Genomic DNA, 13,408 nt, shown 5'->3' with positions numbered 1-13,408 from the left:
TTACTAGTGGAGTTCCTCAGGAATTGATCTTGGGACCAATTGACATTTTTATTACTGACCTTGGCACAAAAAGTGGGAGTGTGCTAATAAAATTTGAGGATGACACAAAGTTGGGAGGTATTGCCAATATGGAGGAGGACCAGAATATCACACAAAATGATCTGGATGACCTTGTAAACTGGAGTAATAGAAATGGGATGAAATGTAATAGTGCAAAGTGCAAGGTCATGCATGAATTTAGGGACTAACAACAAGAAGGTTTGCTATAAGTTAGGGACATATCAGTTGGAAGTGATGGAGAAAGAGAAAGACCTGAGTGTATTGGTTGATCCCAGGATGACTATGAACCACCAATGTGATGTGGCTATGAAAAAGGCTATTGCAGTCCTAGGATGCATCAGGCAAGGTATTTCCAGTAGAGACAGGGAAGTGTTAATACCGTTATACAAGACACTGGTGAGACCTCATCTGGAATGCTGTGTGCAGTTCTCGCCTCTTGTGTGTAAGAAAGATGAATTCAAACTGGAACAGGTGCAGAGAAGGGCTACTAGGATGATCCAAGGAATGGAAAGCTTACCTTAGGAGAGGAAACTCAAAAGCTTGGCCTATTTAGCCTAGCCAAACATAGGTGCTGAGTTTTATTTTTCCCCAGGGGTGCTCCACCCCTGCTCCACCCTGGGGCCCCACCCTCAATCTGCCTCTTCCTGCCCTGCTCCAACCCCTCCCACATGGCCCTGCCCACTCACCGCTCCCTGCTTTCTGCCCTCCCCCAAGCACTTCCCCCAGCCGCCGAACTGCTGTGGCTGGTGGGTGCTGAGCACTCACAATTTTTTTTCCGTGGGTGTTCTATCCCCAGAGCACCCTTGAAGTCGGCACCTATGTAACCAAAAGAAGGCTGAGGGGGGATATGATTGCTCTCTAAAAATACATCAGAGAGATAAATATCAGGGAAGGAGAGGAGTTATTTAAATTAAGTGCCAAAGCGAACGCAAAATGTGGACATAAATTGTCCATCAACAAGTTTAGGCTTGAAATTAGACAAAGGTTTCTAACCATTAGAGGAGTTAAGTTCTGGAGCAGACTTCCAAGGTGAGTTGTGGGAGCAAAAAACCTAACTGGCTTCAATACTGAGCTTGATAAGTTTATGGAGAGGATCATATGATGAGACTGCCTACAATGGCATGTAGTTGATCTGTGGCTGCGAGCAGCAAACATCTCTAATGGCTGGTGATGGGACACTAGATGGAGAGGGCTCTGAGTTACCACAGATAATTCTTTCCCAGGTGTTGGGCTGGTCGGTGCTGCCCACATGCTCAGGGTCTAACTGATCACCATATTTGGGGTCGGGAAGGAATTTTCCCCCATGTCAGATTGGCAGAGACCCTGGGGTTTTTTTGCCCTCCTCTGCAGCATGGGCCATCGGTCACTTTCAAGTTTAAACTAATGTTAAATGGATTCTCTGTAGCTTGAAGTCTTTAAATCAGATAGAGGAAGGGTCAGTGAGTCTCGGTGGCCTACGCTGTGCAGGAGGTCAGATTAGATGATCATTATGGTCTCCTCTGATCTTAAAGTCTATGAGTGTGCCTTAGGATCCAATCCTGCAGTCTATACTAAGGAAAGACTTCCCAATGCCAATGAAAGCTTTCCAGAGTCAGGACTGGTCCTTAGAGAATGTATAGCATTTTACACAAAATTCTGTCTTGTTTCATTAGTGGGTTTTTTGTGTATGGGGGGTGAGGTAAGGGGGGGGGGCAAAGGGGAAGCCTCCAGCTGGCTCCTCCACAAGTCTCTTTGAAGATCTCCTGAGTTTGGGTTGTCAAATCCCTGCATGTGAGAGCCATGATGGTCAACTCACACTTACAATGGAAGAATTTGAAAGAAAGTTTGAGATCCCTCCCTCAGAGGAGAGGTTTGACAATATTACTGGTCTAGCAGATGGGGGAAGCAGTAGACATAACATATCTTAATTTTATTAAAGCTTTTGAAGTCCCACATGACATTCTCATAAGCAAACTAGGGAAATACAGTCTGAATGATTTTACTACAAGGTGGGTGCACAACTGGTTGAAAGACCATACTCAGAGTAGTTATCAATCGTTTGTTGTCAAACTGGGAGAGCGTATCTTGTGGGCTTCCACAGGAGTCACTCCTGGTCTGGTACTATTCAGTATTTTTCATTAAATATACTAATTAAATGGATAATGGAGTGGAGAGTATGTATATAAAATTTGCAGATGACTCCAGGCTGGGAGGGGTTGCAAGCACTTTGGAGGACAGGATTAGAATTCAAAATGACCTTGACAAATTGGAGAATTAGTCTGAATTCAACAAGATGAAATTAAAATAAAGACAAATGCAAAATCCTTCACTTATGAAGGAAAATGCACAGCTACAAAATGGAGAATAACTGGCATGGCAGTAGCACTGCTGAAAAGGATCTGGGGGCTATAGTGGATCACAAATTGAATATGAGTAAGGCTATGATTTTGCCATGAGTATTTTTATTAAAAGTTACAGACAGGATGCGGGCAACAAACAATAAATCATGGATCTATTGAAGCCAAAGGCCGAGCCCTGCTGCCTGGGACTGAAGCCTAAGCCCAAGCACTGTTACCCAAGGCTAAATTACTGGAATTCTCAAGAAGTCACAGAAGTCTCGTAAAATCACAGATCCCATGACCTCCGTGACAGATTCGTAGACTTAAATATGAGTCAACAATGTGATACAGTTGCAAAAACTGCATTGTGAGGATTATTAACAAGTATGTTGTATGTAAGACACAGGAGATAACTGTCCTGCTCTACTCAACACTGGTGTGTTCTGTGTCCAGTTGTGGAATCCACACTCCAGGAAAGATGTGGACAAATTGGAAGAGTCCACAGGAGAGCTTCCAAGGGAGGCTGTGAAATCCCAATCATTGGAGGTTTTTAAGAACAGGTTAGACAAATGCCCTTCAGGGATGGTCCAGGTTCACTTGGTCCTGCCTCACCTCCAGGGGCTGGACTTGATGACATCCCAACCCACCTTACATTTCTGATGCATTTCCCCCTTCTCCGAGTTTCTCTCTGAACATAGCCAAAGTCTGGACCTTTCTCCCATGAAACATCATTTTCTACTGGAAGATGGAGGAGCTGTCTCTTCATTACCTTAACTTCAGCTAGCAACAGCAACTGCTTTTGGAGAAGCTCATACAAATATACCGCAGTTTGCATCAGCTAATGGTGGTAGAGAAAAACACTGAGATGACTAATAAGAATGCTCCCAAGAACTGATGGCCTCAGGGAAGTTCCATTAAAGACAGTGAAAAGACTCCCATTGCAATCAGTGGAGTTCGATTAGACCCTAATGTGTTGTGTTAACAAACTGGGCTTTGTCCTCTGCAAGCTACCATGACACACACCCATGTTCTATAGGTAGAAACCCACCATTACTTGAAGATAGTGGAAGCACTCCTTGCTGGATCAAAAGCTTCTTCTAAGGAAGATGAATGCTAACCATTAATACCAAATTCAGAATTATACAGTAGATCGTCAAATGGATGGTAAAATTTACATTATTTTGAAACAAAGTTTTAATCTTTTAACATACCTACTGTGACCTACTGAGGAAAGAGTTGTCACATTATAATAGTGTGAAGATCATATTGATACTCCATATTTCCTATGACTAGAGTTATCTGAATCTCCCACAGATAGTCTGACATTTCCAGATGCACAGTCATCTGTACAGAAAGGCTGTTTTGTTAGAGAGCAGAAGGGAGTCTTTCACTGACTGCTTTTGAGTTTTACGTTTATAGCTATTGAACAAGACAGCATCAAATATCTTTTCTGATCTTAGTTACAGTACTACAGTGAGATGTATGTGGGTCATTTCAGCTTTGATATCCTGTATAAAGTCCCACCATGTGTTCATTAGCCCTCACGACCTTCTACTCAATCATTACTCTGGGACAAGAAATATAAAATGAAGATACAAAATTTCATGCTGTTTTTCAGCAGTTTTAAATTTAGTTTTAGAAGTTTGTACTAGAGCCAGACATTTCACATATTTTTAAAAGGCAAGGATTTAAACTGACCGGTAGGGGTTGGCTTCATGTGTGATTAGGTGGCTTGTACTCTGGGCAGTGTTGAACTCAAAAGACTATTTCTTGCTTATGCAAACAAATGGCTTTCTGCACATATAGTAGTTCACATTGTTGATGAGGACTTGCTGTTTAATTAAACATCTAATCAAAAATAGTTTTGTTTTGGTGCATTGCCACATGTATTGGAACAATAAAGCTGCAAAGATTGCAAAGTTTTGGCCAAACAAAAATGACCTACCTTAGGGACTTCAGGTTTGACTGAAAAACAAAACTAAAGAATCCAGTGTGAAATGATGATAATACAACTTCCAAGGAATAACTGAGCTTAATAAAACTGCTCTTTCTTTATCATTCTTAAATAATTATAGGCACTGGTCCAGGATCTCCCTCTTGCTTACACTTGTTTAATTCGTTGGCCAGTTGTGCACTTCTGAGATCAGACCTTTGAGTATCAAATTATGACAAAGTGAGAATACCCGTTAAATATATATATATCCCTAGAGTTGTTGCTCCCCCAATGAACTTCACTCTCAATAAGTATATTGTAGCATGTTATTTTCTCCCGGATTCCTCCTGTTCTTATAATAATACGATGCTTCTTTTTTGACATGTCAGCTTTTGTTCTTATTTGGGACCACTCATTTTTGAATTATTGATTAGTTATTTTTCATGATTGGTTTGATTGTGTTCTTCACATACTCATCACTTTGGGTCAAGCATAATCAGTGCTTTGGATCAAAGGCATTACAGGCTGAATCCTGACATACTCACTCAGGGTGAAATCCTGGACTCATTGAAATCAATTGTAATATTCCTTAGCCCTTTCTCAAACAAAATGTTCATTAAAGTGAAAAGGAGTTTTTTCTTGTGTCTGACTATTACATAAATAACATAATATTTAAGTCCTTAATAATATTTACCTACCTCAGAGGGGGAACTGTCTATAGATGAGATTTTGTGCAGCTGACAGGGAGAGGGCACAAAAATGGCTTTACACCCCTTTCTCCCCAGAACACTGGAAGCAAGTACGGATGACAGTGAGACACAGCAGCCTATTCCCTCCAGTGGGAGGGCTGCCATGCCCATAGAGAAGTTATCTCTAGGAAGGGTGGTAGGACCAGGGTGCCTGGCACAGCTGTGTGAAGGAATGAGTATCCGAGATTGCTGAACTGGAGAACTAGCAGGACTAGGAAAGAGGTTGCCTTGGGCAATTGTTAGGTGAGTGTGGGTGATGAGTGAACAGGAAAATTAGAAATGTTTTGGGTGAAGCACCACATGCATAGCCCAGGACAAATCATGTTCAGCACCATTTCAAAACCGATAGTCTATAAAACTGTAGTGACACAGGCTCCCGGAACTAAAACGAAAAAAGCATCCATTACTTAAATAAAAATCTGAGAGAAAACAAGCACTTTTTCTGAAACCATCATTGAATGCATTTTGGCCTTGCCCGGATTTCCAACTATGCAGTGCTCAGCATTGGTTTAACTGCACTGATTGCTCCTAGCTGTTGTGTGCAATATGTACATTTTCTAGAGAGACAAAGTGGGTGAGCTAATATCTTTTATTGGATCAACTTCTGTTGGTGAGAGAGAGAGAAGCTTTTGAGCTACACAAAGCTTGTTATGTTTGCAATACCAAAGAAAAGCTTCCTGCTGTATGTCTCCAACTGCAGAGCTGAAAGTGCAGTGGCCGTCTTTACTGAGAATAAGAGAAACTAACAGGAAATATGAGGCAGCCATCTTTGTGGATAATAGTGCATATACTAAAGTTACTGGAAACAGTTAAAGGAGAATAGATCATAAAATCTGCTGGAATAAAGGTACATAGAGAAAGAGAGGGGGGGGAAAAGCATCCATAACTTAGATAAAAAACTGAAAGAAAAGAATGTACAGGAACAGCTAGTAAAAAAAATACAATAATTTAAAAAGACAAAGCGAAAAAAGAGCACACATGTGCAAGTGCAAAGGGTATTTGCATTACACATATGCCCAGTGAGGGAGTATCCATGAGGATGGATAAGGTGTTTAATGGGGGCAAAAATGGTCAAGGAGAGTCAGAAATCTTTTGGCTGTATTTGAAACTGGAAGCTTAAAATGACAAGTTGCTGTTCAGCTACACTATGTGGGTGAGGAAATAAATTATGCTTCTGATTCACTGCTCCCCCCCCCCCCCAAAAAAAAACCCAGCAGAGACGTAGATCCATTTGAAAAATCCCTTTTTGTTCTGACTTTTTTTGTTTTTAGAAAAATGTGATAAATGAAACGTTTGTCTTCAGAAAACTGGTGCAGGAAGTAGCTGAAACACTGACCAGCTGTAATGCAAGATTATCCCAGCTGGCACTCAGATCTGAGTTGGATGACTTGGATCATAAAATCAACCTGAAAATTGTGCAATATTGTACAAAATGTGATGCTGGGAGGAGGTAGCTAACAGCCAAAGTGAGGAAGCTGGAACACATGCTGCAAAAGCAGAGTCAAGACTTCAAGCAGTTGAGACTGAAAAGGAAGTGACTGAAAGAAGTTTAAAAAAGGCACAGGAACGAACTGATGGATTTACAGAAGGAAGGAGTAAAAATGGTGAAACTCAAATAGCAAGTGGAATTTTGGTGGCAAACACAGGCAAAGAAGAAATTAAACTTGTCAGAGGAACTCCGGATGCACTTTGACAGTATAACAAAGGAGAAAAGACCAATATATCTTGCCTTCTAGATATTTTAATATAGATACACCAAAATTCCAGGGACAGTGCTGATATTAAAAATGTTCTCAAGTCATAGCAGTCCATTAGAAACGTTCAAAAAGCAGCCTTCCTTAACTTCATTTAAGATAAAAGAGGATATGTAATTGCAGTAAGAAGACGACCAGTGAGGAAGGTTTACAAGACTGTAAAACCTGATGATGATTATTTTTTTTTATGACGACGAGACTGGAGTGGTTTGTTTGTTAGCCTTTGATGGACTTGTAAAGCGTTCCAGGAGGAATGTACTGATATGTCCATGTAAGGCTATCTGAACATTGTAACCTGAGAACCCCAGAACTATGGAAAATGATTCTAGAAAACAGCTGTTGGAATGTGGAGCAAATTGCTGGAATTCTGCTAATAAAAAAACATATGTTATCTCCGTGTGAATGTGTATACTTGGATTTATTTCCACAAGCAAATCTGCCCAGATGTTTTTGAATTACAGGGCAGTGAAAATGTAACCTATTGCTGACTTCTGCAAATAGGTCTAACTTTTTTTGGGGAGGTTCTATACCTTAAAAGATAGGTCAGTTTTCTGAGTTAAGTCTTCTCAAGTACATATAAACTTTCCTAATAAATAAATAAAAAAAATAAAAATAGCATGTAGGCTTGTTTTGAACAAAACCATAGTATTATTATTTCATTATTAAGTGCTGACAATATGCTTGTGCCTGCACAAAGCATGAAATGAGCACAGTCCCTGTCTCAAAAAACATAGTCTGCTGACTGCTCTAAAAATTAGAAGGTATTTAAAGATTTTCTTGTAAAATCACTCGCTCAATATGAGCAGCTCTGGCGGGGAAAGATTTCACTAAAAACTAGCCAGTGGGGCGGGTCAGTGTTTGGGTGTCCAACTTTTGACTTCTATGGCCTAATTTTTCAGAGGTGCAGAGCATCCACCATTCCAGTGAAATCAAGGCCACATGTGGATGCTTAGGGAATCAGGCTTTGGGCACCCAAAAAATAAAATAGACTTTAAAGGCCAATTTTGAAAACTTGCACTTGACCCCTTTTCTCCCCTTCAGTCCTAACCTCAGTATACTCTTTTTTTTTTTTTTTTGGGGGGGGGGGAGTTGCTAGCTCATTTTCTTGCAAAGTTAGCCTTTAAAATATAGGGTTTGGTAGCAAGAACTGTGTCTATAATGCCCTGCTGGGGTATTGATTCAGTACTGGCTCAAAAGAAAGGTGCCACCTACTGAATCACCATCAGCACCTGTATTTTCCTTGGAGATCTTCAGTCCAAACATAAGAACCGTCCTATTCAGCTTTTGAGAATGGATGCAACCTGAGCTCAAAGTAGTATGGCTGAAGGCCAAATTCAAACAAACATATAAAACCTATAGAATGATAGGGCTGGTCAGGACCATGAGGGGTCTCTAGTCCAGACCCTGTGCTGAGGTGGGACTAAGTAAACCTAGACCATCCCTGATAAGTGTTTGTCTAGCCTGTTCTTAAAAATTTCCAGTGATGGTGGATTCCACAGCCTCCCCTGGAAGCCTAATTTCAGAGCTAAACTATCCTTAGTTAGAAAGAGTTTTCTGATATCAAACCTTCCTGTGAATCACTCTTCCTGTGGAGTAAGCCAATTACTTCTTCTACTTTCAGTGGACATGGAGAACAATTGACTACAGACCTCTTTATAACAGCCATTAACATATTTGAAGAGTGTTATGAGATTGCCACCTCAGTCTTCTTGGCACGTTTAGTCTTGAGAAGTTTTTTTTTAAACATTTCCACATAGGTCAGGTTTTCTAAATCTTTTATCATTTTTGTCGCTCTCCTCTGGGCGCTCTCCAATTTGTCCACATCTTCTTCAAGTGTGGCACCCACAACTGGACACAGTACTCTAGCTGAGACCTCACCAGTGCTGAATAAAGTGTGTCTTACAGAGGATGCTTCTATTAATACACCCCAGCATGCTATTGGCCTTTTCAGCAACTGCGTCACATTGTTGACTCATGTTCAATTTGTGATCTACTATGGCTCCTAGATTCTTTTCAGGACTACTACTTCCTAGCCAGTTATTCCCCATTTTTTAGTTATACATTTGATTTTTCCTTCCTAAATATAGTACTTTACACTTGTCTTTATTGAATTTCATCTTGTTGATTCCAGACCAATTCTCCAATTTGTCAAGGTCATTTTGAATTCTATTCCTGCTTTCCAAAGTGCTTGATACTCCTTCCACCATGATGTCATCTGCAAATTTTGTAAGCATATGCTACACTGCATTCTCCAAGTAACTAATGAAAATATCAAATGGTATATTAATAATAACATTTTCCTTTTCAGACAGGAATAGCTCCACGGTAGACACAACTGTCATGGTTCACCTTTCTAAAAGGTAAGAATGGATCTTCTAGTTGAACTTTTTGCTATGAGTGAAGCCATTGCCTTCATTATGAATGATATCACCAAAATTAACTATCTATCTGTTGATAAATCTAGACACTGTGGCAACTGGCTAAAGCACTGAACTGGGTCTCAGGACTGGGATTCTGCCACTGGCCTGCAGGCTGGCCTGCAGCCTGACCTTCCTCTCTCTGTATCTCAGTTTCCCCATCTGCAAGTTGGGGGTAATGATACTGACCTTCTTTTCTAAAGCACTTTGAGATCCTCTGATGAAAAGTTCTAGGTGTTATCTATTGGTTTTACACTGCCACCCATCACTGTAATATGTGAGTGCCCTCTACATAAAATCAATAGGATCTGAACACTTCTCTCTTTGTAGTATTAATTGACACTGATACACTTACCACTGGTGCACATGTTAAATAACTACTTGAAGTACATCAGTTGTCCATATTATTTTCCCTGTGCTGCTTTGGACAGCATTTAGCCTTTTTAGTTTTTCCATCATTTTTCCTCCATATGCCAGTGTCAGCAGGAACATTGAACCTCGCTTGGCTGATCAACTTGTTTATTTTACTTGCTTCCAAATAGATTTTTTTAAAAAAATAGAAAATTAACAAGAAGTGAAGGAAAATAGGGTAGAAGTTACTTTTTTCCAGTAATAGCCTACAGTAGGTGCAGTAACTGTGGCATAAATTGCCATTTTTCCTTCACTAGAATCAGTTCCAGTCTGTCAATGTATATTTTTTGGGTCTACTCTAAATCGCTACAACCGCTATTCTTTACAGTAGCATAAGAAACTGTAACTTCTGTGCTGTAACTGAATGCACAAAGCAATCTATAGAACCAGGAAAACATTCATAACATCCTCCCTGTTCTTTCTTGCTTGTTTGTTTCCCAAAGCTTTTATTCCTAAATATATTGTATCTAGAACTTCAAAAGCAATGGACCTGCCTACAGAACAGCTTCTGAGAATGCCACAATGCTAGCTTCCGTTCTAAGCCCCATCCTACTATAAGATAAGTGCTTAAAATTAAGCATGTGAGTATGAGACCGCAGATCTGGAAAACTGCAGGTTGCCCAGGTTAAGATAGGAAGAGTGAGGGGGCCAATAGTGAGTTTAAAGTATTCCTTAATTTTCCCCTTGATCTTGAGGATTTAGAGAGAGGGTCCAACTGAAGCCCCCAGTCTAAATTGCCCAAACTCAGGAAAATGTTGCATCTTGATCTGGCCCCCATCTGTAATTGGGTCAAGACAAAACCCATTGATGTGACCACCAGTCCTGCTTCTATCCCAAACTCTGTGATGGAAAAGTTTGAACCTATCTGTAATCAAAACAATTCATTTGCCATATTCTTGTAATAGGACATCTCCTGTTTGCATAAAGAACTTAACCCAGGAGATGGTCATCCAAGAAACAAAGATCAGTAACATTGAGGGTTTAGTTTTAAACCATTGAAGTCAGTTGTTGTTTTTTCCAAAGACTTCCATGGGAGGAGGATAAGGCTCTCAATTCAGAAATTTCTTACAGAAGCCAGTTAAGTCTGCAGATTTTCCAATTTGTCCTTAGGATTTGTACTAAAAGAACTAAGAGTGGGATACAGGAATTGAATTCCCTGCCAAATCCCCATTGTATCACTATAATGTGCAATGCTATATTAGCCTTACAATACTCTGCATTTGATTGACCTTTCCACTCAAAACTGCAGTACAGTGTCAAGAACTTGTAACACAGAGGTGGAAAAACACCAGCCAATGCAAACACTAACTATGAAAAGGAGAAAGATTGCATTGTGCACTCTGTCAACTTAATATGTATCCAAAACCTGATTTCATTCTTGTGAAAAAAGTTGCCAATACAGAAAAGGCTGGAAAATGTATCCATTCTCATGGCAACCTTTGCATCCAGGATGGGGCTTTCTCTTTTACTTCCCTTCTTCTTCCTGCTTCTCAAACAGACTGTTTTTTAATGTATGTGAGAGTTGGACAAGCATCTTTTTTTGTTCCTATAAGAAACTGCCAGGCTTGTGATTCCCTCCTGGGGTTCATGGTCTGAGTGCCAGCAGAATCAGAACATCATTCCAAGAAGAATTTCTCACCTCAGTACTGCTGGCATGGGGGCTTTCTTCTTAATGAGGAAATCATTTACCTCCGAAATGATACCTTGTTTGCCTAGCTTCCAGAGTTCTTTAACTGAAGAAACAGAGACTGGAGAGTATTTTGGCTTGTTGTTCGAGCTCTGCAATAGAAAAGCCTACAACAAACCTCTTCTACCTCTCTCAGAAGATCAAAAGAAAAAGACTCCGTTTTGGGATTCTTAGGACTACTTCATCCTCGGGAAAGCATAAAGTAGATAAAGGAAACTGACGTCTTTAACAGTTTAAAAGCATGTTGCTCTGTTGCTAACAACGTAGTACATCAGAAGTTGGCAAATGTACCACATTTTGAGCTTGATTCTCCTCTTATTTACACCAGTTCTACACTGATACCTCCATTGACTGCTCCTATTCAGCCTGGTATAAGTCAGAAGAGCATCAGGCCCTTAGATTTGAAAAAAGTCTTAGCATATAATCTTTTTCCATATATGATCATGTTTCTTTTAAATATTTTAAATTTATTTGCAGCTGTTTTTTCAAAGTTAACTTTTTTCATCTCTTGTTTGTGCAGTGTTAAAATATAGCTCAAAAGGCTTGCTTTTCAGTTTCAAAGTTTAAAAAGAAAAGCTGATTCAGAAATATTTCCACATATAAGGAACTATATCAAGCTGCCAGTTGCCTTTCAGTTTTCCCATCATGCTTACAAGAAATGTTCTAAAAGGAATGACTTTTCCTAGAATGGAAGAGATTTTGAACTAAGATTGTGATTTTTTTCAAATCGTGATAAATTGATACGTCTCTTGAAAAATGTTCTGCTTTAAAAATTCCAATAACTTAAACTGGAGTGAGAGAGGTTTTAGGATTTTTCTCTCAGTTCTTTGGGGGCGGAGGTGGTTGTTTTCTTATGAAGATATATTACAATATCTTAACTGTTAGAGATTAAATTCATCCTTAGGCAGAGGGCCAGCAAGTAAATCCCACTTATACCCTATTTTAAAGACTTAAGTGAGATTTAAGAGGTACATGCCAGTAGACTTGAGTTGCCATCCTAGATTTGAACACTGATTTAAAGTAATTATGCCTGAAGGCGAGGGGAAAGAAATGGAGTAACCTCATGTTTTACCATTATTTACTAATTACTATTAACTATTTAATCTATTTTATAAGAAAAAGAATTTTTAAAGGGGCCACATTCTACTAAAATCAAACTTAATTCACTTAGAGCCTGATTCGAGGCCCATTGGAGTCAATAGAGAGACTCCAGGTGACTCTGATGGGCTTTGGATCAGCCCATAGAGTCCATTTTAGAAAATCTTCTAATTTAGACACAGCTAATAAATGAGGAAAAGTAAATCAAGAAATACAAACACTCTTTCATACCAGTGTGAGATTAATACAATCTATGATCTGCCTGATGGCATTTTAGAAAGGTTGGAACCACTTATTTAAAATATTACCGGATACGTGTTTGTCCAAATAATTTGCATGTGCATCTCTCATAAATTAGCAAATTACTGCACATGGGCAATATGGCATTGTATAGTTGTCCCCTAGCCCTGTCAGAAACATGATACCAGTTTGTTGTATAGACAGGGCCTTAAATGCAGAGTTAGAGTCATAGAAGGGTGGCCAGAAGGGACCACCAGATCATCTAGACTGACCTCCCGTGTATCACAGGCCACTAAAATTATCCAGCTACATCTACAGCCAGACCACCAGGCAGAATTAGACCAAAGTATTACAGCCCTCAGGAGACTAGACTGTTATGTGACGCAAGCCAAGAACAGAGAGTTCGACTGGGCTACGGAGCTCCAGACAGCTCCATGCCATGGAGCAGAGTGTGGGGTTAGGATTTGCCTCACAACTATTTGACCTTTGTGAACATCTTGCCACTGACAGATAATTTTTCTTTATAGCTGGATGAGAGCATTGACAACACACTATTTAACAAAAAAGAACATTTCCAATAAGCCTCTAGCTATTGGAATTTGGGTGGAGATAAGTGAATTATATATCTGAGTGTGTATTTTCTACCCTGGCAGAGGGATTGCCCTTCTTTTGAACATTTTAAGGGAACTTTACGAGTTTTAACCTGGAATGAACTTTAAAGAGTTGCTGATGACTCATGTA

The sequence above is a fragment of the Chelonia mydas genome, chromosome 2 (assembly GCF_015237465.2).
Source record: "Chelonia mydas isolate rCheMyd1 chromosome 2, rCheMyd1.pri.v2, whole genome shotgun sequence".
Taxonomy (NCBI): domain Eukaryota; kingdom Metazoa; phylum Chordata; order Testudines; family Cheloniidae; genus Chelonia; species Chelonia mydas.
Note: the sequence above shows the minus strand (reverse complement) of the source record.